We start from the raw sequence: 23,171 nt of genomic DNA, 5'->3' as shown, positions 1-23,171 counted from the left end.
AGATGATGATGACATTGGTACTACTTCGGATACTTTGCCAGGTATGCCAACTCCCCATTCTTTATTAACAATGAAATGTTTTGTGCATGGTAAAGAAAAGACTATTTTACATGATGATGGGAGCACACATGACTTTATTTCTGCAAAATTAGTCAAAGAATTGAATTTACAAACTGTTTCTACACATTATCGCATCAAGGCTGCATTCTTAGGTACGAGATATAATGGAACACAAGAGATGCATAATTTAGAAATTAAAATTGGTGATTATATTGAATGAAAAAATTTATTAGTTGTACCTTTGTAGTCTAGTGACACTATCTTAGGAATGCCTTGGCATCATCAATACAATCCTGATATAGATTATTCTACGCATTCAATTAAAATTTATTTTCAAGGAAAACAAATCACACTGCATGGTATGTATGCTTCCAATAATTTTCCACTGCTTACTCATACTCAGGCTAAACGTGCATTACGTAAAAGTAGCAAATCTTATTTAATATGGGTGAATGAAATTCAAGCTAAAGAAAAACAGATGCATCCTAGGCATACACAATTTCTTGCCCAATTTCAAGATTGTTTTGCTGTTGATTTACCACCCGGATTACCACCTTCACATCCTGCAGATCACAAAATAGGTTTAATTCCTGGAACACAACCACCATGTAAAGCACCATATAGACATAATCAAATTGAACAGAAAGAAATTCAAAATCAAATAGAAGAATTGCTTAACAGAGGATTAATTCGACCTAGTAGTTCTCCATTTGGTGCGCCTGTCTTATTAGTGAAAAAGAAAAATAATACTTATCGCATGTGCATTGATTATCGTGCCCTAAATAAAATTACTGTTAAGAATAGATATTCAATTTCTAGGGTAGATGATCTTATGGATAAACTACAAGGATCTGCCATATTCAGTAAGGTAGATCTTAAATTTGGATATCATCAAGTAAGATTGGACAAATTTGATATATTCAAAACTGCATTTAGAACACAATTTGGACACTATGAATTTCTAGTTATGCCTTTCGGTTTAACTAATGCACCAGCCACATTTAGTTGTATGATGAATCACATATTTTTGAAATATCAGCATTGTGTCATAGTTTTCTTTGATGATATATTAGTATTTAGTAAAAATGAGAATGAGAATTATGAACATTTGTCTTTAGTTTTTAAGTTGTTAAAAGACAATCAATTATATACTAATCCAGAAAAGAGTGAATTCTTCCAAATAGAAATTGAATATCTAGGACATATAATTTCATTAGAAGGTATTAAAGTCGACCCTAAAAAGATAGAAGCAAATTTAAATTGGCCCATACCCAAAAATGTGCATGAATTATGTTCTTTTCTAGGTCTTGCTAGCTTTTACAGAAAGTTTGTGAGGAATTTCTCATTACTTGCATTACCTTTGACAAAACTTTTAAAGAAGGGTATTGTGTATAACTGGTCTGACAATCAACAAAAGTCCTTTGATTTGTTGAAACATGCTTTAACTCATGCTCCTGTATTACAACTACCTGACTTCAATAGACCATTCTTCTTAGTAGTTACTCATGCTAGTGGATCTAGAATAGGAGCCGTCCTTATGCAAGATTCTCATCCCATAGCCTACTATAGCTATAAACTCAAACCATCTGAACTTAAATATTCTACCTATGACAAGGAATTGCTAGCTCTAGTACAAGCCTTACGTCAATGGAAACATTATTTAATGGGATCTGAATTTATGATCAAAACTGACCAACAAAGCATTAGACATCTCCTTAGTCAACCACAAATATTTGACCGTCACATTTAATGGGCCGCTTTTATTCAAAGTTTTCATCCCCTTATACAATATCAACCTGGAAAAGAGAATGTTGTAGCTAATGCTTTGAGTAGAAGACCGACAATTCAAAATATTTCTGTGATATCATTTGATTCCCTTATTCCTATGAAAGATACTTATCATCAGGATCCTACTTTTCAAGCTGATTGGAATAAACTAGTTGCAAATAATTGGATTCCTATTGATTCACTGTCTTACAATAATGGATTCATGTTTTATGAAAAAAGATTGTGTGATAGTTCCATTTCGATCATTTGTTTTACATGAAATTCATTGTCCTCCATATCAAGGTCATAGAGGAATTATATCTACTTTGCGTACATTGACTGAAGATTTTTATTGGCCACATATGGACATTGATGTATATAACTTTGTATCTGAATGCTTAGTTTGTCAATGAGTTAAAAGACACCATGGTAAACAATATGGTTTACTAATGCCATTAGCTATTCCATCACGACCATGGGAACAGATTTCAATGGATTTTATCACTGGTTTACCTAATACTAAAGCTAACCATGATATGATTTGGACTATTGTAGACAGGTTTAGCAAACAAACATATTTTATTCCATGCAAGAAAAATTTAACTGCATCTCAAGCTGCTCAATTGTTTTTGAAAACTGTTTTCACTAATCATGGTTTACCAAAAGTCATTATTTTTTATCGTGATTCTAGATTTTGTAATAATTTTTGGATTACTTTGTTTGCTAACTTCGGAACAAAGATTGATTTTTCATCTGCATTTCATCTTGAAACAAATGGTCAAACAGAAGCTACTAACAGTACTATTTTAGATCTTTTGCGTGCTTACACCATTTCAAAACCACACACATGGGATACATATCTACATTTACTTCAGTTTGCATATAATAATACGCCATATACAGCTACAAAGAAAGCACCATTTGATGTTATTTATGGATATCGATTGCCTGCACCTGTTGCATCATTATAAAAAAAATTCAAACTGTTGATGATATTGCTAACATGCATGCTACTATTTTTTATGAAGTTAAAGATATGATTGCGAAAGCCCAGCAATCATACACAAAACAAGCAAATAAGAAAAGACAGGCTATGAATTTTAAAGTTGATGATTATGTTTGGTTACAAATAGAAAAACGAAGATTACAAAGTGTAGATAAGCACCCAGTTGTGTGAAATTAGCACCTAGATTTTATGGCCATTCAAGATCATACACAAAATCAATGACAATGCATTTAAACTAGAATTACCACAACATTGGAAAATCCACAACACCTTCCATATCAGTTTATTACGACCTTTTAGAGGCCAACTACCTATACACCCTGTCTATGAAAACCCTCCTTTACTAGATGATGAAACTAAAATCCTTGAGCCTGAAACTATTATAGATACTGACTTTATGACCACTAGAACTGACCGTAGATATTCTAGATATTTGGTCAAGTTTAAAAATCATCTTGTTGAAGAGGCCCAATGGATGCATGCTAGAGACTTAAATGCTTTTCCCACTCTGTTAGCTCCACATTGAGCTAATAGCAATTGAGGACAATTGCTATCCCACCCCGGGGGTATGATGCCAGGAGGCATATTCCACAGTGGTTTCCATGAGGTTTCGGGCATTTTGTTAATTTTATGTGTACATTGGTGATTCCATAGCGGGAAATTCCGCAAAATACATATTTAAATTAATAAATGTTTATGAGTTTAGAGTGCACACTCATAATAAATTAAGGTTAGGATTGATTTCTAACCAATTTATTTATGTAGCTGAAGACTGCTAGGTATTCACTTTTGTCGGTTTAATTGTATTATTTTTCTAACGATTGTGAATGCTTCAATTGATGTGTAGAGTGAGCAGCGATGGCATTGGGAAGCATTGGAGGATAGCGTGTATTCAAGTTATCGTCAATTTTTTATGGGCGCGTATTTTAGGCATGGCGCCTATATTTTGTCGCACTTATTTATCAAAGCGCTTGATATTTATTTATTATTTTTGTATGCGCATGGGCGCACAACTTAAATACTTGTATTGGACATTGTATTTGGGGTATCGCCTGACTTCTTGGGCGCCCATTAGCTTTAATTCTTTCACAAAAGAAAACTCAAAAGCTAAAGCGTGCTATTTTGTAAGTTGGGCTATTATTTGAGCTTGAAGATGAATAATATATTAAATACATGCTTTGTGGAGCGCTCACACAAGGCATGGGGGAAGATTGCACCCAATTGGTCTCTTTTTCATATCGTGCAAGCTTTCTTCATTGGTTTTTGTGTAAAAAGTAGAGTTCTTTTGTTCTTAGGGACCTTCTGATGCTCACTATGCGCGCATACGGTGTCCAATCTGTGCACCATGATCACAAGGAAGATTAGCAAAAGAGAGATAAACTTGAAGAATAGGCACCCCAAGACACAAGTCGAGAGATCAAGAAGAACACACACATAAGGAAACACATAAGAAGTTGAAAGAAGAGTTGATCATCTAGCTATTAAGAGCTTGAAACTCTTTTGACATGGTAGAATAGTGGACTATACTATGAAGTCTACGAGTCCTAAAATCCCAGGAGTCAACAACAAAGGGAAATCTTCCCATCCATTTATCCATTGACAATATGACTAAGCTAGCAACTCAAGAGCTTAGGCCACAACTAGCAAATTGGATGGGGATAGAGACATTCACAAAGGCTAACTTACGATGCATTGAGTGTGACATCACTCAAATGTATCATGATTTTCCAACATGTAAGGCATCCAATAGCACCCTAACTAGGTCTATTGCACCTAACATCCAAAATGTCAAAGCCACCAACATTGACTTGAAAGATGTAGAGCTAATACCTCATGCACATCTTAGGGTCAAACTAATTGTTAAGTAAGATCTCATCATTGATGCTCTCATTGAAAAAGGTTATAGTTACAACATCTTGGCCTTATGATGTATGGATTGAGATTGGTCAACTTGAACTAGTTCCAACAAATGTAGTCATAAGATGTTATGGAGGATCACCTTATCCCCTCTTAGGATGATGCAAGATTCTTCTGAGTGTAGAGATTGAGAGCCTACCATCATTTTCTATGCGCTTTCAAATTAAGAAGATATGGGCAAGAAGTCATGCTTGGAAGGCCTTCCAAACATGCAACCCAATGTGAAGTGAATACGTGGCACACTACATATACTGGAGCTTGCCAAGTATAAAGATTGTAACTACTTTTAGTAAAGGAAACCTTGTCTCTTCTCTTGAGAAGGGCAAGAAGCATGTCTTAGAGCCAAATCAAAATGATAGTGAGGACAACCAAAGAGTTCTAAAGAAATTGATCAATGCACATGACGACAAGAGAGAGCCACTAAATAAGACTCCTTTTGGAACCAAGGGAAAGACCAAAGTTGTTAGGACCAGTACGCTGATTTCTCCAACTCTTAGGAAGAGAATTTCATCCAAAAGTAGAGGAGACATAGGGTATACAATTGGACAAAGCATTGATGGAGACCTAGTACACATCACGATGGGTTCCCAAAGCATCACTACATGCTCAAGGGTTTTATGTGGGAAATTGTTGGATTTAGTTGCCTAGACCACCCGCAAAGCTACTCCACTAACCATAGCTCAAGTCCCATTGAAATCTATGGAAAATCAGAGCTTGCAGCAAGAAGAATGTGTACAAGAGGGAGAAGAGAGCTCAAAGTACAAGAACAAAATCTTGCTCACTAAGTTTCTTAGAGTACAACTTGGGTACACTCTCTCTTCTACCTTGATAGTGACCCATAGGCTGTTTATATAGCCTCTTCCAAGCTAGGGTTAGGGTTTCCCCCTACCCCTTAAGGCCATTCACATACATCTGCCCTCATAGACCCTTGCTTAGGGTGGATTCCCATGCCTATATTCTAACACCCCCCCTCAATTCCAGGGTGGCATTACATCACAAGACGTGTTAAAGTTCCCCGCCTCAATCAAATGGGATGCCTTTATAAATCAAGCTACAAGGATATTCATAGGTAGAGGATTTACAATGGCTTTAGAGACTAAGATAAGTGTCAAGAGGTTTTAGGATGCAACCTCTCTGATGACTCAAGAAATGAGAACATTTGACTTATAGTATGCTGATGTCTCTTACAAAGTATGATCCTGGGATAACGTACATGCTGAGTAGATACATGACATTTTAATCTGTCATTAGGCACCTTGGTCCTTCTACCACAAAGACCAATGCAAGATTGCCACTCTTACTTTTGTGTATGTGGATCAGATGAGTAGAGGTTTGCCTTATTGGAAAAATCTTCAATAAGGAGAATGTCAATGTTGATGGCACTTAGATAATATGCCAAATCCTCCAATGCTAATCCACACCTCTAGTTAAGAGCTAAGGGGCCTTGAAGGTTTGCTTATATTGCGGTTGAATGCCGATGAAGCAAATGGTTTACAAGAACCTCTGTGATACTCCTCTTTTTCTTCAAGATAAATGTAGCTATCTTGGTGCATAATGCGGGAAGGTCTTACCAGTTGCATAAGAAAGGGCAAGGTCTAATCCCTTACAAATTGACACAAGAGTAGAAGCTAATAATGCTTGGATCAACCAAGTAACAAGCTAAAGTGATTTAAATCTGATTACCATTAGCAAAATAATATTAGGATATGGTCTATGTGTTGATCAATGTACACATAGCCTTACAACCAAGCAAGAAGAGGTTAATGACATAAGGCACTTGATGGATCTAACTTTTTGATAAAAACACCAGATTGAGTAAATATCCAGCTAGCAACATGATTATAAAATGCAACATTAGTGCTTACAAGCACTCATCTCAAAGTTTATGCCACTTGAGATGTGAAGTGTGGGTTGTTTGTGAGCTAAGGAGGTCCATCGAGGGTAAGAGACTTTGAAATAGAGCTTTCAAATATTTAATCCACTAACTTTGGATAAGATCAATCAATGATTAGAATCACTGTTAGTGATAGCAGTAGTGTGAAAAAATTGAAATATGAAGAAAGCTTGAGGTTTGTTGGCATCCAGGAAACATGCAGTTAGGGTTTGCTTATGTGTGGCCATCGGAGAGGGAATTTTTCCAAACCCTTTTAGAGTTAGGAAGCCCACTTGCAGACTACGATTGCCCCAAGAATCTCGCCATGATTGCATCTTCTCCAGGTTGTGCTTCAGCTCGTATCAGGCCGCAACTCTGCGCTAGATTTTGCAATTTGTGCAATGTTGCCTTCCATGACGCCTTATGTTGGCCTCTAATGTACCATGCCAAGTCGCCCTAAGTTGAGGAAGAGTTCCTTAGAATAATCCTTGAGCTGAAACCTCCTCCTTTGTTCTTCCCAAGTCCTCCAAGGTCAGGGGGTCAAGGTTTGGCTATGGAGGTAAGAAGGAAAAGATGAAGATGATGAATGCTCATGTACACTTAGTGAAGCTAAGGATAGAGGAATTTGAAAGGGTTAAAGGAGTCTCTAATAGCATGTGGAAAATAGAGTTTGCAGTAAGAAGAATGTGCACAAGAGGGGAGAAGAGAGCTCAAAGTACAAGAACAAAATCTTGCTTACTAAGTTGCTTAGAGTACAACTTGGGTACACTCTCTCTTCTACCTTGATATGACCCATATGCTATTTATATAGCCTCTGCCAAGCTAGGGTTAGGGTTTCCCCTACCCCTTAAGGCCATTCACATACATATGCTCTCACAGACCCTTGCTTAGGGTGGATTCCCATGCCTATATTCTAACAAAATCCAAGCAAAAGAGAAAGAGGGCTAAATGTAAATCTAGGTCAAGGACCAAGATGCTTGAGGAGCCAAAAACAAACAAGTTAGTGATTTACAAAAAGCTCATTTTTGTGACACTAGTATCCATAATTTCAAAAGATCAATTTCTTGAGGTAGTTGCTAATTTACATAAGGACCTATTAGTGTTTGAGAAGTCATTGAGTCAAGTGCAAGAAAGAAAGCAACCACTTCTTAGTGATATTGGTTGTCGAGACCTAAAACGGGCCCGACATTAGCTATAAGCACTAGTCGAGCCTCTCTATACTCAAAGAACCACACCCCCTCGACCACCTCGCAGTAGCTAGGAGCATATAAGGGACACGTTGCCCTAACTGCTATCATGAATCTTGCATTTTTTTAAAGGTGTAGTCCAACGATTAAGCCCCACACTCCTTAGAGGGAGTCCCTACACATAGATCGGTATCAAACACCTCGTAATCACAAACAAAAGGAGGCACCCCTCTGGCTGAATGCCATGGACCCATTGCACCTCTCCTACACTGGGGGGATTGTCCTCTTGATGCGCCGCTAACACCAATAACACAGGCATTAAAAACTCCACTCTTCTTTTATAACGATCCAAGAGATAAGATATTTCCTCACTTGACAATTTTCCAAGGAACTTAAATGCCTAAACCTACAACTTAGGTGTCTCACAACTCAGCGTGGGCCATATAGATAAACCAATTGCAATGCATCCAAGAGTTACCATGTGATATGCATGATGCAACTGTGAATGCCATCATGCTCAAACATTTTATAAATTACCATTGTGGAGTGCAACAAACATTCCTTTTAATGATTTCAGCCTATACGTCATGCTATGTTACTAAGGGTCAAAGCCCTGAGCATCCTCATGCTGCTTAACCCCTTTTTATTTAATTTATAAATGTCCTATATGGTATACAAAAATAAGTAGATTAGAATTTCATATGCTTTCAACAACTAATAAGCATCAAAACCCCTCTTCTCCCCTACCGTTTAGGTTATGCATCGTTGATAGGTGTAAAGATTGGTTTTTCCATGTGTTTTTCTTGTAAAAAGCGGTAAAAATAGACTTTAACATAAAGAAAAGGCTAAATTGAGGCTTATCCCTCGTGCTACAGCCGTGCCATACATTCATGGACATATAACATATTTTTTCTTAAATTTTTAGCGAAAAAAAATAAAAATTTCCAAATTTTCACTATTTTTCTCTATTTATTTAAATAAAACTTTTGATATTTCTGATTTATGTGTTGAGACTGATCACAATTAGTAAACAATGAATTTATATTCATTTCTACTCCATACAAACCCTAAAAATCACAACAAAAACCCCCAAAATTTATCATTTTCATGAAAATCGCATAATTGTGGGTTTTGCATGTTTTGATGTAAATGATTAAATGATTAATTTTTTTGGTTTTCTTTAAGATTTTTGATAAATTTCAGCATTATCAATCAAAGAAATCCATTTACAAACAATTTCATCAAACATATTTCATAAAACAAATAAATGGATGCTTACGTGTATTTCATCGTTGGGAGGCCGTTGATGCTTATTTTTTGCCCCCAGTAATTATCTTCCCAACTCTGATTTATGATATTCTCCACCCCCGTGACCATTATTTCATTAGCCTCTCGCATCCAATTCATCCCCTTTCTTCCATGGATTTATGTGTATGAACAACCCTCAAGAGGAGAGAGGAGGGAGGAGAGAGAAATACTAGAATTGTAGCTTCACCATTAGGCAGCCATTGTGTGATTGGAGACCGGCATCAGAGAGAAAAAAATGGAAGATGTTCATTGCCAATCTCTATTGCATGGCTTCTTTGTAGCTTGCCATAGCCCCCCTTTAAAAAAACGTCGCCATGGAGGGGCATGTTTGCTGTAGGTTGCCATCGTTTGAAAAAACATCCCCCCCCCCCCCCCCCCCCCCCCCCCCCAAATAAAATTTTTTAGGGGACCGTTGGGCTCCCAAAGGGCCATGCCCAATCTTTTCCATTTGGTTGGTCATTTTCCACCTTTGAATTGCCTAATTACTCACATATCGTCCATCTGACGCCTGAACTGAGTTCCTAAAAATCTTGTCTGACCAACTCAGCATTCCGAACGGCCAAGAAGCTGTATCTTTTTAATTTTAAGGTAAAAAAAAATACTAAAAATCCACAACCATTGCAACGGCTAAAGTTTTGCATTTCCATCTTCCTTGGTCTCTAAAATTGTTGGATATTCAAGTTCCACTTCCATCGGTTTTAAATTCCCGCCTAAAATTTACACATATCTGCTTCTTTTCCCCACTTTATAGGGCTTTAAAAACTGCATTGGTCATGCTAAAATAGCCAACCCAAAGAAGGAGAAGATAGAATCCTTAGGTGCTGATAATAAAAGTTCAACCCTATTAAACCTAATCCTCCTTTTGGCCTCTAGGCTTTGCTAGTATGTCAACCCTTAAGTACCATGGTTGCTCATTTGGGAAGGACATTTCATTTCTCTAACAGAGAATGTCTACTCCAATTTAATGTCATATTCACTACTTATGCCAAGCTGTTCACAATGATTGATTTATGCCTTGTCCACGATGAGACGATATAAGTTGCTTCCAAATGGCATTCCACTTGTGGAAGAGAGTGAATACCTCTACCACAAAATCCTCTTGGTTCAAGATGAATATATTACGACCCTTTCTTAGGAGCAATTGTAGTCATGCCAACCTATTGTCTCTTATGGTTTTGTGATTAAAATCAAAGATCAATTACTACTTGATGAGCTTGAGCAAAATTGCAATTTCTCGAGTCTAGTTTTACAAAAGTAGTTTTCTTATTGACTTGAGCTTGCTTGTGATGGTAGTCGTCTTATGACAATAACTGAGCAATGTTGTATAGTCAGTACACTTCAATTTGATCCAACTTACTATGATACCACTTCCTCTATCATCCTCTCTTGGAATATAATGCTATATTAAAAGTTGAAATATCACCCATTGCTCAATAATATTTTGACTACAGAGGAGCTACACATTGCTAGTCGCTTTGCATGATCATCCTTACTTAGCAAATAGATTGCTTACATTTTTTAATTTGCTATGAAACCAACTAACCTAGATGCTTTTGTTGAGTTGGATTGCCATCCGAATCTCTATGATGATTGGTTGATTCCAAAAAGTACAAAATACTAATCCTTATATATAACTAACCTTAGTTTCCTTGTACATAGTTATTTATTTTATGGCATTGACAAGAGCCAAAGCCCTTTGAATTTTGAAAAGACACTACATCTTATGTGAGGGAAAGATCAAAGATACAAGATCACAACTTTTGCTCAAGATACGATGATGAAATGCAGAAAATCTATTTGTAATTCTTTCTATCTTTTGACTTTGAATCTACTATATAGTATTCTCAAAGCTTCACCAAGTGAATGCATGCAAATGAGAGGAGACAAAGCAAGGCAATATTGCACAGTCAAGACTTGATAACAATATCCTAGATAATAAGAGATATCTATAGATTCAAGCTACAACACATGAAGACAACACCATCATCGACAAAAAAAACATTCTTTGAAGATTCAAAGCTCTGGCCACCTTATGCCAACAAAATCACTTGAGTGACTCTAACCAAAGAAAAATATATCCAAGCACCATCAAATATGGCAATTAACTTCTTCATCAATAGCATATCTTGACTACATCATCTAATGGCCGTCTATTTCTTGAGGAGAAATTGCAACTTGTTTCATCCATAAGAACACAAGTCCTTATCCATGCAAATAGGTTATTCTTCATGAGTAATCGCTTCATCAAGAATGAGGCAATGTGCTTCAAGTTTCAAGGCTCAATCTTCCATTTCCATGGATATAGTTTGATCATAACTCCACTCTTTTGAGCTAGGTTTATTATGTATAGTTTGTTGAAAAACACGGATCTAGAGCTAGTTAGCTATGATGGACGCAAATCAAACACACGATACATTATCAAAATGAGAGATTGTAACTCAAGTGAATTAGGTTCCAAGATAGATTAGCTTGGACTCATAAACAAAATCTTGAGTAGCTCAAATTGATAGTTCCATTACATTGAAATGAGTGTCAAATACATGCCTTTATAGCCTTTTGAATAGAACCACTGTACCTCACTGTGCATATGGGATTTTGGACATCTCTTCCTAGAGCTTCTAGAGCATACATCTTTGTCATATCTCTCATAGAAAGCCACTTATGGGCAAGCCTCTTTTGGGGACACATTTAGCCTCTATGGGCATACATACCAAGCATCATTTGCTATTCTCAACACCCCCCCTCAAATGATGAGACTCTACCCTTGCTGGCTTTTGCCCCCCCTCCATGTGAACATGGACTAGGGGACTACCTCTTTGGCAGCCTAGTCAAGTTAAGGCTTGAAACTTTACATCTTGGTAGGGTTTTTACATCCACTATGGGAAGCACATCCACTCAAGGGAATTGGAGATCCTCTGTGGGAAATTTTTGTAAAACATTTTGTTGGTTTGTAGCAGCAGAAAATATTTTCTTCATTCTTTTTGTTTTGTTGCTTCTTTGGCAACCTTTGATCTTCTTCGTCTTTTTGGACTTCTTTATCTTCATGCTACTTGGCTTTTGTTGTGCTCCTTATCCCTTTTGTCGATGTGTGGTACGTGCTTTTTACTCCAGTCTTCTTAACACGTTCTTTCTGCTTTATGCTTTTACAAATGGATACACTGATGGGTACATGGGCTTGTCTTAGGATTTCTTTAACATACATGGCATTGATCGTTTGCACATGGTGTAGACAAATCATTTTTTATATGTGGGAAGGTCTTACCAATTGGCTTTTCTTTTAATGGCAGTGTCTAATCCCGATTACAAAATACTTTAGAAAAAATTGAAAAAGCACACGATACTAGTGTGAAAAGACACTTGATGGCAAATATAAGGAAATGGTAGATCACCTTAATGTCAATAAGGTTTGGAGAGGGTGTGAATTAACCATAAGGTTAATTTAAAAAAAAAATCTTAAGGGATTTAGAAGGATAAGATAGGCTGAAAAATACGATGTTGCTGCAACCTCTCGACGACTTCTTCATGCCCGCGCGCAGATCTCTCTTCGACTTGCCGCCATCGATCCTCTCTTTGATCTTCTCCCAATCCTCTTCTCCTTGACAAACCTGAAGCCTGGATTTGGTAAATTTCTCCACAGCTGTGCGGCAATGGGCAGACTTAGGGATAGGCTCCACGGATTTTAGGGTTTCATCGTACAAGCTGATGAGGACCTGGGTTGCAACAAAAGCATCCCCTATCCTAGCACCCTTTGCCTTGAATCCATCAGCTATTCCCATGTTGATAATCAGATCTGGATGTAGAGCTTGGATTGAAGCATAAGTCACTTACCCAGTGAACACCTTGCGGAAACATGGATCTGTCATCTTGCTCGAGCTTAAGAGCCTCTAATGAGGGGAGAGCTTTTGCCTGCATAGTGACGATGAAAACAATTGTGCAAATTGACTGTGGAGCAAAATCTTCATTCGCAAGAGCAGTAGGAGCCATGGTGTCTGCAACCAACACCAATATTTGTATGAAATGTTATGGCTAAGAACTTGGGAAGTAGTGTAGTTAGAGGGAGAGTGTTGCATCTTCACTGTCTCTACAGCAAATCAATTCATGGGGTATCCACTTTGCTTTACACGATTGTCAGTCCATGCCACATGGTTTGATGAGTAGGATTCTGCTCGTCGTCTTCTTCTTCTTCTTCTTCTTCTTCTTCACACCAATCAAGTTTTTCTTGCAGATCTGCCTATGGGCCTATGGATTGCTAGCAGCCTTCATCGCTCTCACAAAGCTAATGACAGCTTCTGAATGGGAAATGAACCTTAATACCTCTAATGTGAACTCCAAATTGAGCTCCTTGTGCAGAACCTTCTTTCTCAAGCTTCTTCACCTCGTACACAACACTCTGGCTTGAAAAATTAGAATAGAGACAAGCATGTATAAGGAAAAGAACGAGATGGAAAGGATTTGGAATATGCAAGGAAGAAGGGAATGTTAGGAATCTAGAGCTATCTAGCTCAGCCATGGCTCTAATACCATGTTGAAAAACACGGATCTAGAGCTAGTTAGCTATGGTGGACGCAAATCAAACACACGATACATTATCAAAATGAGAGATTGTAACTCAAGTGAATGAGGTTCCAAGATAGATGAGCTTGGACTCATAAATGCAATCTTGAGTAGCTCAAATTGATAGTTCCATTACATTGAAATGAGTGTCAAGTACATGCCTTTATAGCCTTTTGAATACTACTACTGTACCTCACTGTGCATATGGGATTTTGGACATCTCTTCCTAGAGCTTCTAGAGCATACATCTTTGTCATATCTCTCATACAAAGCCACTTATGGGCAAGCCTCTTTTGGGCACACATTTAGCCTCTATGGGCATACATACCAAGCATCATTTGCTATTCTCAACATAGTTTGCCTTTAGATCTTTCCTACTTTCCTTTATCTTTATAAGGTTGTATATTCAATTGTATGGAAATATCATTGTTGATAACATGGAAACAGAGAAACAAAAAGAAAAAAATCACTGAGAGATGCAAAAAAAGAGAGAAGGGAAATAAGAGAGACAAAAAAGAAAGAGAAAAGAAAAAAAGAGAGAGATATACACTTGCGTGCACTACATCACATATAGGGGTCCTCAAGTATGTGTCTAGTGGCTTTGATCTACTGGCTATGTCTCTAACCCCCTAGCTCTTTTCCCATTCCCCCGAATAATTTCTTAGAGGATATCAAGGTCATGACATACCTAGGAAATCTTAGCTTGCCATGGTTAGACCTATCTCCCTGATTCACTTGCACCACAATTATAATAGCTCCTATGTGTAGTTGATTCAATGGAGTCACATGTTCTTCAAGAGCTTATTGACATGGACTCCACCTTTTGTTCAACTCGCCAACAATGTCTCTTCCACATATTCTTCAATAAGTCCCTTTTCCCTTGGACTTAGCAATTCTTTCCATCTTTATCATTGTTGTTTTCTTTGGTAATTACAATGGTAATTACAATTTGACCTACATTGTGGAAGAGGCTATAACCTATGTAGATAAGTAATTAAAATTTTTGATCCACTTCGTTCACAAGTCAACTCAAACTAAATAAAATCAATGCCATATTGGTTCAAAATAGTGAGTGACAAATGAGAGGGAGTGATATGTGGCATCACCCCCTTTACATGTAGCCTAAAGTGTTAACTATAGTCCCTTAAAATGGCATTGATTAAGATCTAAAATGGCATACTGGGCAATTGAGAACTTGGCCTTTTCCTAATTCTAGCTCCTTGAAGGAAACTCTTGGCTCACCGAGGACCACCCATTTGTAGGATGGATCCATTAGGGATTTCGCCCTCTTGCTTTCCTCGATGGTGTGATGCTTAGAATAGAACCATAGGAGAATCATAATCTCAACTTTTATGGAGCATAACATATTATGATGAGTCAAAAGTGATAAATCATGAGTGTAAGAGGACTAGTGAAAACTTATTATGATTAGCCAAAAATGATAGATCAACATTTAAGAGGGCGGACTAGGAACACCTAGAATCCTTTGCAAGTAGTAGGTTTACTCAAACTTGCTAGGAAAAATGATAGAGTAGAAGCTTTATCATCAGAGCATGTTTTCCTTCATCACAAAGCCATATTTTTCTTCTATGTCTTTATCTTTTTCTCTCTCTCTCCCTATCTCTTCTCTCTCTCTCTCTCTCTTCCTCTCTATTCTCTATCTAGATCTCTCCATCTCTATCTCTTCCACTCTATTCTTTACCTACCTAGCTCTCTCTCTCTCCTTTTCCATGTAGCAACACTTCACCCAAATTCTATGCCAATTTCTTAAAATATTAAGGTTTTATATTAGTCTTAGAGGGCAAGCTCCCCTCTCCTCCTCATTATTATCAGTCAGTGCTCCCTCTACCATTGAACACACCTAGGTGGTTGGTTGCATGGCATGGGGTCTTTTGAATTTGTAGCTATGAATAGGAGGTTTATGTTTACGATGGAGGAGGTGGAATGCTAGTCAAGGATGGCATGATAGCATTTGACAATTAAGTAAAGTTTTTTTAATTCTTCTATTTTTTAAATAATTATAATTTTTAAACCTTAGTAGTCCCTCCACTATCCCCCATTCACACAAGAAGTGAAAACAGAGGGAAATATTACATTCTCTCCCCTGTAGAGGATTGAGATGTCCTCATCTCAAGATAAACTTAGGGATATTATCCTTTAGGGTAAGTTGTATCATAGAATCTGTGGGTTATGACCCACCAAGCTTCTCCTACACTACTCTAATTACACATAAGCACTCAAAATTCAAGATAATGCAATGAAATCAAAGGCTTTTTTTCGAAAACCTACTATAATTGAACTGCTATTGTAATAGTAGGGATGCATTACAAGTATATGGCTTATTATATCACATGGGAATCTTTTTTTGATTTTGTAATCATCTTCAAAGGTTTCAATGGGCTCTAGGCCTTTAGCACTATCCAATTCTAAAAAGAAGCTCAATGCTGAACTTGCATGGCTTTGCTTTATTGCCAGTTCCTACTCTTGTTGATCCAATTTGGGGTAATAAGCTTGGACATGTATTAGCTCATTACAAAGGGAGCATTGATGATTGGGGCACCTCCTTTGGATGTGCCCAATCTCACCTCACTCATTACACTTCTTTCCTTGTCTGTTGAGTCATCTAGTCTTCATTGGTGTTTGCTAGGAAGTAATTATCCTCAAGAAGTTGATCTCCATTAGGCTTGATCAAAGCTTTGGCTTGTATAAGAGTGTCTTGTAAGTCAGTTAGCCTTAGGGACTCTAGATGGGTATCCAACGGTTGATTTAATCTATGGAAGAATTTTGGCCACCTGTTGGATAATATTCATTGGTGGCACATATTTTTGAAGTGTCATGAACTAAGAATAATAGGCCTCTAGGCTTAATCCTAACTGGTACAAGGTAAAGAACTCATTCATCTTGATGGTGCAATAAGAAGGCAGCAAATATCTTTGTCTTATGGCCTTCTTGATATCTTTCTAATTTACAAGGATTTTGATGGTATTGTTGTTTGGGCACACCACTGCTTTCACCACCATAAGTATGCCCCACTTATCAAGTTTAGCTTGGCAATCATAGCCTTGTTAGATGCACTTATTCTAGTTGCATCAAAATAAACTTCAAGGGATTGAACACAAACTTTAGCATCAGTCTCAACATTGGATTCTTTTTTAGTGAACTCAATCAACTTGATTTGCTTCAAGATGAATTTTGGAGTCCCAAGAGGAACACCAAGGAAAAGGGAATTCTCTTGCAAGAAAATCTATCTTGTAACATCAACAAGCTTGTTTATTAGGTTTCATATGATCACAATGAAGAAAAGAACACCATGCACAACAAATCTTCATGCAGCATCATGTAGATCTCCCACGGATTTGATAGAATCAACCATATTCTTCAACATCTTCACAAAATCCATCCATATAACAAAGAAAGCAAAGGAATACACCATCTTTGAATGGAAATACATCACATAGTATTCATCTTCAATATCTTCATAGTCTTCTCTTTCAATCTCTCATATACAATCACTCTGTTTTAGTAGAATTGACTCTCTAACTCTCTCTCTCTCTCTCCATCAATAATACATCATATCCTCATTACAATATCTCATAATCACTCTCAATAATCCTTCTTAGGTCGTGGATACCCCTCCCAAGATGTATGTTTGATATGAAGAGTCACTAGAGCCACTACAGTGTCTTTTCATAGCTCACTACTGTCACTTCACTCTAGTCTTCACTTGAGTCTTCAGCATCTACTTCTTTAACTTCTTTCAGCTCTTTTACACTTGTATTCACCTCTTTCCAAGGCTAGAAAACTTTCCCAAGCTACACTCTCATCCATGAGAACACATACATAAGCATACAGAACAGTCACAGAACAATACCAGAATAGCTACAGTACAGAACAAAACAGAAACAGAAGCTCTACAGAAGACCTACAGAAGGTCATCAAAACCTCATAACTCATACTCAAACCATTCCAAACTCTCACAAACCATTCAATAAGCTTTCACAGTATCTCAATCTTCATCAATCAATACTCCATCCCTCCTTTACAGAAGACAATCAGAACAAAATAGAACAAAACAGAAGCTATATAGAAGGTATACAGAACCAATCAGAACCTATCAAAACATCACAGAACCACTAATAAACATCATGAACTTCCAAAACACAATCAATATCATCCAAAACACTCTCAAACCACTTCCAAACCAATCAATCATCTCATAAAATCAACCATTCAGCCTCTCAAAAACAACAAAAATCAGCCAAAAAACAAGTCATTTCAACACTCAACATATCCCACACTTAATAAGGAAGCATCCTCGCGACCCAGGAAAAAGGGAATACAAGTTCATTTAAAAGCTCAACTTTGATCTTCAATATGTCTTCAAAAACAATCCATCCAACCACGACCCCAACTTATAACCTGTATCTGATATAAAAATACAATGAAAGAAAAACCCTTTATACATTAACACTTCTTATCAAACTAGAAAATCACAACAAACTTGTAAAGGATATAAGAGTTTTCTTCTTCATCAGCTTCAACTCTCCAACCACGACCCCATCACCACAATTCTCCAAAATGTAGCTTGTACGAAATCCAATCCAATACGTTATTTTTACATAAAGCAACTCACAACATAAACACTACACACAACACAACCATCTGAATGACTCTTCCAAAAAGAGAGATTTTCATTAAAAAGCATCCACCATACATTGGAAAAGTATCAATGAAGATGATCCCTCTTGAAAGATTGATGATTTCGGAAACGATCCATAGATACGGATTCATCTACAAATCTTTTGGGAGGATTTTGAAAAAACTGAAGACATCACATCCTTTCCAATAGGACAAGGTATCTGCTAGGCAAACAAAGGGCATGAAAACACAATATATCCAGCTGTTGGGAATCAATGCTCACATTGACATTCATGCACAACTTTGGAATAGGCTTGGAATCATTATGAGAGTGCCTATGTATATACACCAGGTACCAAGCAAAGTGAGTAGTTAATCTCACTGAAGGATTTGTAGACTGTGAATACTGCTGAGCAAAATGAATATAGTTCTGATAAGCTTGACTGGCAGCTGTCCATTCTCCTGGAATTACTGGCCAATTTATCTGAGGTCTTGTAAGGGAATCATTCAAGCTCCATCCCCTTCTTCTGGAAATTTGATGATCAAACCCGTCATAGTCACTAACCAACTGAGGTGGTTGAGATATAGAAGTGTTAGGAGAGGGAAGTGGAATAAGGAAAAGTGGATGAAGTGAGGGATAGGAAAAATCATAAAAGGAAGAATGATTTAAAGAAGGAGTGGCAGAAATTTGTAGAGAATCAGTTAAAAAGGGTATTAACTGATAAATAGGAAAGGTGGAAGGTACATGAATGGATGGAGAAGGACATGGTGGAGAAGGGGAAATACTCTATCCTCAATAAAGGAACAGTATGTAAAGATGGGAATTTGAGGGAAAGATGAAGGTTAGAAAAGAAGGGGTAAAATAGTTGTGGAATTAGTTTGACAAAGGGAAAGATATAGATCATATCGGTGAGCCATTTGTTGGTAATACAAGAGGGTAGGAACAGAAGGTCCTAAGAGAGATCTTCTATGATAGGCATTAAAGAAGGTAGAATCAAATGGATTATATTTTGAAAGATAAGCTAAGAGATCCACCCTCAGTTAATTAGTACTTTGGGCATAGGTAGGTGTAAGAAGTTGGGAATAGTTAAAAATGTTGATAATATGCCATGTCACACTGACATTGGTATAAAAGGAGAGAAGATGTAATTTTTCATATCTTTTTGACACATTAATACAATTACAGTCTTTCTCTCCCTTCTTGCTCACAGCTTCTATGGCTTCCTCATCTTTCTTGTCTTTCTCTCTCTAAATCTAGTCTTTCTCTCTCCTCGCCACTCTTATTCTCTCTCTTCCTGCAGTATTTCTCTCTCCTTTGCAGTCTTCTCTCTCCCTGGTTCTCTCTCTGACAAGTGGTATCAGAGCTTCAGTCTTTGATCCATTATTTTCTTCCATTTTCAGTCCCATTTTCCTATTTCAAAACCAATTTCAGACAAAAAATGGTACAAGACAGTGACTAGTGGAGTGCTGCAGGACACCTACAGTTAGCAAGAGACTACATCTGGAGATATCCAAGGTCAGATATGGAGGGTAAAGGCTTAAATGGCTGGACGTCATCAAATTTTATGCAAAAATGGAGGTAACTAGGGTAAAGGATGGTTAACCGGGCTTAGTTAGAGACTAAACTACAGTTATTTTTCAAAAGAGGTCTTCCTTTCCTCTTTCTTCAAGCTCTACCCAAGCTTTCATGGAGTTTGCTAGCTGAGATCTCTTCTTTTCTCACTGATCCTTGCTCTCCATCAACAATGGCCTGCATAATGGCACTCTAGACATCAAATGCAACAAGTAGAGCACCATTTCATGCCCTATTGAAGCTGCCACGTGGCCTGGACAGTAGCCCGAAATTTGCGCTGATTTTTCTAGCCTTGTTCTCCATCATTTCTTAGCTAATCTTCAGCTATGGTGCTTCTAATTCATCCTTGGCAGTGATTCCTTTAAGGTCCTGGTGTGTTTACTCCAAAATAGAGCTATATTTCTCAACTTTTCACTCTCTTGAAACCCTACATGAACAGTCCATGGGCAGCCATGAAAGCTTCAGCCCAAGCTTTCATTTCTTAACAATTTCTTGAATATTCTTCATCCTTTTGGCCCGTGGAATCATCTCAGCAAGGATTCTTCAACAAATTGCAAGGATTAAGCACGGAATGGTTAAAGATTGAAGATCAAGAGCTTCTATGGAGCAAAAATTTGGGGGAAACGGGATTAATGCTTCAATTTCAAGCATTTGAAGCTTCAAGATTGGTCTCAAGCACCGGATAAGCAAGCCTTATGGATTATTTTACCAACATTGGACAACCGGGGGCTCAAAGCATTTGAGAATTAATCAAGTCATCTTCAAACATGTCAAGGTACTTCTCTTCAATTCATAATCTCTCTCATTAATCCAATTGCTGAGCTTAATCCATTTGATTGAGAGATTAAAGAATTGAACATTATTCATTAAATTCTCAGCCAACCTTTGCTTGAATCCATCTATTCATGAATGCAATGCTTGCTTAATGCATATTAGTTCATCAGTGAATTAGAGGCTTCAATTTGAAATTTCAGCATAACACTTGAATCCTACTGACTGAATACATTGATTGATGCCTTTGTTACTCTAACCCACTTGATTGGCTGAATTTCTTTTGCCCAAATTGAAATATTGTAAAAGGGTAAGTACTAGCAATCAGTGAGTCACTGAATTGTAGCGGTAAGACCCTTCTCCTATCCAAAATTTTCTTATCTCAATCAATTGCATCTCATGAAAGGCTAAATGAATATTTCTGAAATGAATATCAAGCTGATTGCTTAGCACACTAGTCTCTGCCATGTTGATATTCTCACCGAGGAAAAAGGTGGATGCCGGGGAGATAGTGGGACAAAAGAGAGGTGACCCTCCCTCACTATCGAAGATCCCAAAGGGGTGCAACCAACCGGACCCGGGGGGAACTTTGCCCACCTCCCGGTGATTCGGAGCCCGTGTAGGGAGCTTGTCATGCCGTTTTATCCCTCACATAGGTACAACAAGTGGAGGATTGAATATTGAAGACTTTCCAAATACTCAAGTACCTAAGGACCAAAACAGGGTAAAACAGGGAATTTACAGGTCACTTACAGGGTATTTACAGGTGGATACAGGTACACCCTTCATTGCTGAAGCACAGGTGCAGGTACTACAGGGTACCCACAGGTCCTATATACCCCTTTGCAGGGTTTGGTAGCCATTTGGGGTTACTATCTTGCATTACAGGGTCAAAACAGGGCACTTATAGGTCTAGACAGGGTGCAGGACTCGACAGTTCAGACTCTGAAATCCAGCTACAGAATTTTCTGTCCTAAACCTGTTATAGCGTGCTATAGCTCATCTCGAAGAGGGCATTGTTAGCTTCGATTCACATAAAAAAGTTTTGAAATCAGAGCTTCCTAGCCAAAGTTATAGCCGTTTTACTGACAGGGGGTACTGCAAGACTGCACTAATATGGCAAGACATAAAGGCAAAAATAAGGTCCAGGAGGATTATGCTCAGCAAATCAGGGATTCCATGATGGATAGCACACTTCAAGAGAACCCTGAAGAGCTTCAATAACAAGGAGAAATCAATATACTCACTGATACTTTGTGTGCCCATGAACAAAGACATAGGGAACGACATGAGGCCATCTTATCAAGAATGGAGCAGATGGTTCAATCTACTTATTAGACTAAGGCTTTTATTGATAAGTTGGTAGAATCCAACGAACAACTCATGGCACAAATTGCTAAATTTATGCAGTTGCAAATGGCATCAAAGGAAGTTAATGAGAAGGCTTGTTCAAACAGTAGCCCTTCAGTCCCACTTCAGCCATCTAACCAGAATGGTCATGGAAATGGGATTATTGGAAGAAGAGGCATTCCAAATAGTCAGTATGAAGTAGGAGAATCTTCACAAAGGCATGATGACTATTTGGGCAGTTTGAATGGGGCCAATACTCAAGCTTTTGGACTGCATACTCAAAATTCCAGGGGTACTTTACCAACAGGAAGATTACATGGTAATTCTCAGCCACCTGTTGGAAGATTTCAGTCTCAATTTGGAGGTTCTGTACTTGGAAATCCTGATCAGCCAATTTTGGGACAACAACCCTTTCATGAAAGAGAATTCAAGGACAAAATTGTTTTAGCCAAATTCAATGGCCAGTCATCTTCACCATCAGAATTAGAGGAATGGACCTCTAAGATGGAGTCCTACTTTGATATATATCTTAAAACTGATGATATGAAGATTTACTTTGCTTCCTTGCACCTAGAAGGATTTGCCCAGAAGATGACATAGATGAAGCTAATGCAGTGACAATCAATGCTGAAAATGAAGATTTTGAGGATGACGGTGGACAGGAGTACTTTTATGATCCGGCTGACTCTTTTCCTTTTGATCCAGGTAGAGATGTTCCATTTGATCCTGGTGGATCTTGTGATGAGTCGCTTGCTGCCATTAATTGTTCTATCTCTATGGATGCTTGGACGGGATCTAAGAGCCCTAATACACTTCGTATGAAGGGAAGCATATGTGGAAAGCCAGTGTTTATCCTGATAGATAGTGGTAGTACTCACAATTTTGTCAATAAGTCCATTATGGACAAGTTGAATTGTGTTCCCACAGACTTACAGCAGTCCATTAGAGTACAAGTGGCTAATGGTGAGGGGAAAATCAGCACACAGATTTGCCCACAGGTTTCTTTGCAGTTGGGTTGAAAATTTTGAAGTCAAAGTAAACCTGATCACTTTGGAAATGGGGCCCATAGATATTGTACTTGGTTGTGATTGGTTGATGGCATTAGGTAGGATCACTATGGATTTCTCACAGTTATATATGGAGTTTTTCTCTAATGGACAGCTCATC

Source organism: Lygodium microphyllum, chromosome 23 (assembly GCF_053477565.2).
Source record: "Lygodium microphyllum isolate KBCC chromosome 23, Lygodium_microphyllum_v1.1.10, whole genome shotgun sequence".
In the NCBI taxonomy this organism is placed as follows: domain Eukaryota; kingdom Viridiplantae; phylum Streptophyta; class Polypodiopsida; order Schizaeales; family Lygodiaceae; genus Lygodium; species Lygodium microphyllum.
This window is presented reverse-complemented; position numbering follows the sequence as displayed.